The 5,841-nt window shown below is 48.2% G+C and overlaps 1 long non-coding RNA gene across 1 annotated transcript; it reads left to right on the top strand.

Moving 5' to 3' along the window:
- Positions 1 to 2,787: 2,787 nt before the first annotated feature.
- Positions 2,788 to 4,922, top strand: LOC139838385 (uncharacterized). The gene is made up of 2 exons (XR_011754702.1): positions 2,788 to 3,335; positions 4,483 to 4,922. It is a non-coding gene; the product is annotated as an uncharacterized lncRNA (long non-coding RNA).
- The last annotated feature ends 919 nt before the right edge of the window (positions 4,923 to 5,841 follow it).

The following is a 5,841-nucleotide window of genomic DNA, read 5'->3' as shown; positions in this document are numbered from 1 at the left end:
TTCCTGTATTCTGCTGTTTTTGGTTTCAGAAATCCTACAAAGGAAATATTCTCGGAATTGGACGAAATCAACGCCCACGATCTTATATTTCCACGAAGCTTCCAGAACACCGAAGAGAGACCAGAGGGGAGCCAGGGGGCCCACACGCCAGGGCGGCGCGGCCAAGGGGGTGGGCACGCCCCCCTATGGTGTGGCTCCACCAGGGCCCCTCCGAGGCTGCCCTTCCGCCTACTTAAGGACTCCGTCGCGAAAACCCTAGAAAAATGAGCCACGGTACGAGAAACCTTCCAGAGCCACCGCCATCGCGAAGCCAAGATTCAGGGGACATAAGTCTCTGTTCCGGCACGCCGCCGGGACGGGGAATTGCCCCCGGAAGGCATCTCCATCGACATCACCGCCATCTTCATCACCGCTGCTGTCTCCATGATGAGGAGGGAGTAGTTCTCCCCCGAGGCTAAGGGCTGTACCGGTAGCTATGTGGTTAATCTCTCTCCCATGTACTTCAATACAATGATCTCATGAGCTGCCTTACATGATTGAGATCCATATGATGAGCTTTGTAATCTAGATGTCGTTATGCTATTCAAGTGGATTTTACTTATGTGATCTCCGGAGACTCCTTGTCCCACGTGTGTAAAGGTGACAGTGTGTGCACCGTGTGGGTCTCTTAGGCTATATTTCACAGAATACTTGTTCACTAAGTTATGATTTGAGTTGGATGTCTCTATGAAATTGTGGTGTGTTAGTACCTCCTATGAATGCTCACAGTGACAGCGTGGGGTGTTTATTAGTACTTGGGAATACATCTTTAAGGTTTGCCTACATGATGAATTAGTGTTCGTTATCTTGCCAGAGAGTAATTCAGAATAGCATAGTGAAGTGCTTATTTATATTCTTTTATGATTGCAATGTTGAGAGTGTCCACTAGTGAAAGTATGATCCCTAGGCCTTGTTTCTAAGCATTGAAACACCATTTCCAACAAGTTCTGTTACATGTTTACTTGCTGCCATATTTATTTCAGATTGCTATTACCACTCATATTCATCCATATCACTTGCATTTTACTATCTCTTCGCCGAACTAGTTCACCTATACATCTGACAAGTGTATTAGGTGTGTTGGGGACATAAGAGACTTCTTGTATCGTGATTGCAGGGTTGCTTGAGAGGGATATCTTTGACCTCTTCCTCCCTGAGTTCGATAAACCTTGGGTGATTCACTTAAGGGAAAACTTGCTGCTGTTCTACAAACCTCTGCTCTTGGAGGCCCAACACTGTCTACAGGAAAAGAAGCCAACAGTAGACAGCACGCGTCAGCTTTGGCTTGGTAGGAGACGAAGCAGTCCCCGCTGATGTCAAGGCAGCGGATCTGATTGCGTCGCCGGCACTGCGAGGCCATGGCGTGGAAGAAACACGTGTTCTCATCTCCCTCACGGACCGCCCTAAAGTTTCCATGTTGTTTCCAGAAGCCCGCTTGCGAAACGGAAGAGAGCTCCAGGGCGGCACGGGCATCGATGCGAAGCGCCAACTCGTCTCCTGAAAGATCACGAGATTCTTCCATAAAATTGAGTAGATCAATGATAAACTTGAGTTATTATCGTCCCGAGTAATGAATTTGTGGATTTTTTTTCTAGGTTTTAGCATCGAACCTGCTTTACATGGGCAGCAATGCCGCCGGCGGCATCGCCATAGGTGGGAACCAGAGACTAGGCAGGGAGGGTGGTGGGCAGGAAGTCTGGGTGGAGAAGACAAGCGTTTTCGAAGTGAAGTGGCTAGAGGCAGGTATTTTGGTGGAGGCAGAAGCAAGGAGGGGGAACTGGTCAAAGGTGACGCGGGGACGAGAGGCGAGGGACGAGTCTGGGAAGGCACGATCGCATACATCATTGAAGAAGACGGATCCAGCCGCATCACGGTGGGTGGAGAGCGGCGGTTTGTCCAGGTATATCGCCGGTCAGATAGGGGGATCTCAGGGAGAGCCAAGTCATGGCCGGATTAAGGCACTGAAGGTGGCCGCGAGGGTTCAGCTGAAATTGGAGTTGTTTTTCTTGTGCGGGTACTGATACGTCCATTTTGCATCACTATTTTATATCATAATTTACTGTTATTCATTGATATATTTCATATTTAGAGATGATACTTATGTTATTTCACCTATTTTGCATGTTTCATGATTATTGGAGAATTACTCACCGGAGTCAGAATCCTGCTAGAAAAAGCACCGTCAGGATACAATATTTATGAAGATCAACAATTGACGGAAAATATACCGAAGCTCCTATTTTTTCCGATGACGGAGCCAGCCAAAAGGGGAGGCCGAGGAGGGCCGCCATGGGCCCTCCCCATGGGCCGGCGCGCCGCCACGTGGGGAGGGGGCCCACGACCTCCTCGGCCATCGCCCTTTCGCGTACTTCATCTCCCAGAAACCCTAAGGTGCGGAGGAACATCGAGGATAGTCATCGCCGCCTCCTCGAGGTGGAAAACACCAGAGAGAAAAGAGCTCTCTGGCAGGCAGAAATCTGCCGGGGAAATTCCCTCCCGGAGGGGGGAAATCGTCGCCATCGTCACCGTCATCGAGTTGGACTTCATTGGGATCATTGTAACATCCCTGTTTTGCTAAACCTAGATTAGGGTTGTTTGTGCATCATTTGCATCATGTATTTTTCCTAAGAAAATAACATTAAAGAAATATTTAGAAATTCTAACGTGTGCAAGTCCTTACATACTTTGATTCTAAGTGTTCAAATTTCCAAAACCAAGAATGTGCGAACGTTCTAAAATATATAGGAAGGTCCCTGAATATTTTTGGTAATGTTCTAAACAAATTTGGATCACCAAATCTTGCAAAAATTTGTGTTGTTGCAAAACAGCCCAGAAAACCCCAAAATCGAGGGGGCCTTTTACAAATTTCGCCTGTTGTCTTCTACCTCCAGCCAGGCACACACGTGCGTGTCCCTGCCGATGCCGTCGATCCCGCGAGGGGATGCCCGCCGCCGACGCCGCTTTCCCCAACGGGATAAGACCGCCACGGCCTCACTCCCTCGTACATATCCTCTCGCGCGCGCGTTGGCCTTCTCCTCTTCTCCTCCCGCAGCTCGGCCGAAACCCTGGCCGGCAGCAACCGCCGCGCCCCGCCATTCCGAGCCTCCCCGAGCCCGTCTGAGCGTCCCTGGAGCTCCGCCTCGCCGCCAGGATCCTCTCAGTCGAAGGAATCGACGAGGGGCGGCCGGAATCGCCGCCGCTAGGCCCTTCTTCTCCGCGTCCGGCCACCGGCAACCGGCCCGATGCCGGCGCTACGGACCTCCCCCGCCCTCGCCGTCGCCACCTGCGTACTCCTGGTGAGCTTCTGGTTCGCTCGGACCCATCCACGGTCTCCCTCGCGTTCTGTAGCGTCGCGGCGTCGTGCACGTCCGTCCGCCGCTGCTCGGGCCTGCCGCCGGCAAGCCTCCGGCAACCATTTGCGGCTGGCTTCGCCTCCATCTGCTTTGCCGTGCTCACCTGCATCCAACGCGCTCCAGGCCTCGTCCCCGTCTGCACTCAGTCGTGGAGTCCGTGATTGACCGTAGAGAGCTGTAGTACAGTAGGAAGTTTTGTTTCAGTTTGAAGCGTGAGCGAATGTCTTGTTCGTTGCTGTCTGTCAACGTGTTAGGTACAAGAATCGTTTAATCGATTTGGCCTGAGGTATATTCTACTTGAGAGATGTGCTAACAATAGTCCCTGTACGTACATGTCTTTGAACTGGAGTTTCAGCAAATCTCTTATTTCCTCCTAGTCAAGGACCAGTACGAATACCTTGAGAATACATCCAGTACTGTCATGTCCATCCCCACTAAAAAGTCCTTTCTTGTTGTGGCAATTCTTGCAAACTGGGATATGCCAATTCGAAATTCAAATACCAGCAAAATATGTTAGTGTTGAGAGTGTCAATTCTATTTCAATACCTACACAGCTACAGCGGTGGAAACAATCAGCTTAGCCTGATGTTTGAACTAGTTTCTATATCCATGTTTTCAGTACAAAAGCTAACACTACTGAAGTTCTAAGCTAAGTGTTTCCTAACAGCATACGTGAGATCTTTTTAGAGAGTTTAAAATACTAATTTCGGGTTCTGCAGTTTTCCGTTTTTCCAGAAAATGTCGGAACTTGTAAAAAATCATAACTATTTCATATAAATTCAGAAAAATGCAAATAAGATATCAAAAAAATTCAGAAAAATGAGATCTACATTTTGGTTACAAAATCATGCATTGTTAAGCAACTTTGAACCCTAGTTGTTTTAGAAGAACTAAATCAACCCCTCTAAGGTTCCGGAATCGCTAACCCTAATTCCGTCGAACCTCAATTAAATTGATGATGTCTTAGGGTTAGTTCAGTACCTAATTAACATTAACATGTCATGTCATCATTCTTGTATGCGCATTGCATCAATGCCATGTGTTGATTGTTTTTTTACCTTTCCGGTGTTTGTTTCTTCGCGATCGATAGAGCAAATGCCCGAGACGATGAAGATCGATAACACAGAAGATCAATACTTGTCCATCGACGAACAAGTCAAGCATGAGATCTTCGAAGATCCATATCGGCTTGTCAGGGACAAAGGCAAGCCCTAGCCTGGTTCATATTATGGTTTCGAAATGCTTTTACTTCTGGTTTCTACATATTGCATTCGTTTCCAATATGTTTTATCGGCAGGTATAGTTATCCTATGTATGTTGCATTTACCGTCCTTGTAGCCTAAATACCCTGATCCACTGCTCCCAGCAAGACTAGGTTTGAGCTATGTGTGCATCGCTAGAGCTGTTATATCGGATATGCTTAGCCATGCTTAGTTGACGAATTCTGATCCATCCGGTTGATGAATCAGAGCTGCGAATGAACCTAGTATGGCAGGATGACGTGGTAAGATCAGTGATGATAATTAAACATGCTTAAAGGCTTGGATGGGCCGCCACATGGGGATGTGGTGATTTGACTCGTTCTCGCCGATACTAGGACCTGAGGTTCTCGCCTTCGGAACCAAGACCGAGCGTACAGCCACACGGGGCCCATGGGAACCCCTTGGCCCGAACTTGCCTAGCTTACCCATGAGTCAATTAGTTTGCGAGTTCCATTTGGCATTCTGCATGGCGAAGGCGTGGAAAAGGTTTTCAAAGGTGCATCATACAGGGCGTGGCCGGGGTGAAGGATGCTGGAGGCATTGAACTAGATCCTCTGCGCACAATGACCGGGACCGCCTCGGAGAATGGCTACCTACGATGACGGAGATCCCCAGTTAGATTGACTCATGGAATAGGCGAAGCAAGGGAAAGGTTTTGGTCGACCACCCTCTGCCGGCACACCAAGGAAGTGTGTTAATCATGTGGCGTTAAGAGTCGGTCGGCGCGTGTGGGTAAAGTTGTCTGCAGGGTAAATCTTTTCGAAAAGCCGTGTCCACGGTTATGGACGACTTGGTGATGGATTCTGTGATCATAGACAACATGAACCTAATCGTAAAACTTGGAACCAATGTGTGTTAAGGATCCCTCCTCAGGGTATCGAGGGGGTGCTCCTAGTTGATAGGTTCAGCTGATGATGAAGATTCGGTGGATTCAATATGATGATCAGTAGAGCTAGAGATATCGCTCTCTTATCCCCTTTTAAAATAATCTGAATAGACGAGCATCTGCTCCCTCTTGTTTCACAAAGGAAAACTGGCTTTTTGCAAAATAAGCTCCACATAAAGCCTCGCATACCAGCTTTGCTAAAAGGTTGTACTAAGTCTTGCTGAGTCCCTGTACTCAGCTTTGCATGCTTTGTTTCAGACGAAGTCGCTCCAACAAATGAAGGTTTCTAGGTCGACATCGA

Source organism: Lolium perenne, chromosome 3 (genome assembly GCF_019359855.2).
Source record: "Lolium perenne isolate Kyuss_39 chromosome 3, Kyuss_2.0, whole genome shotgun sequence".
Lineage (NCBI taxonomy): Eukaryota > Viridiplantae > Streptophyta > Magnoliopsida > Poales > Poaceae > Lolium > Lolium perenne.
Note: the sequence above shows the minus strand (reverse complement) of the source record. Positions and strands in the feature narration are given on the sequence as shown.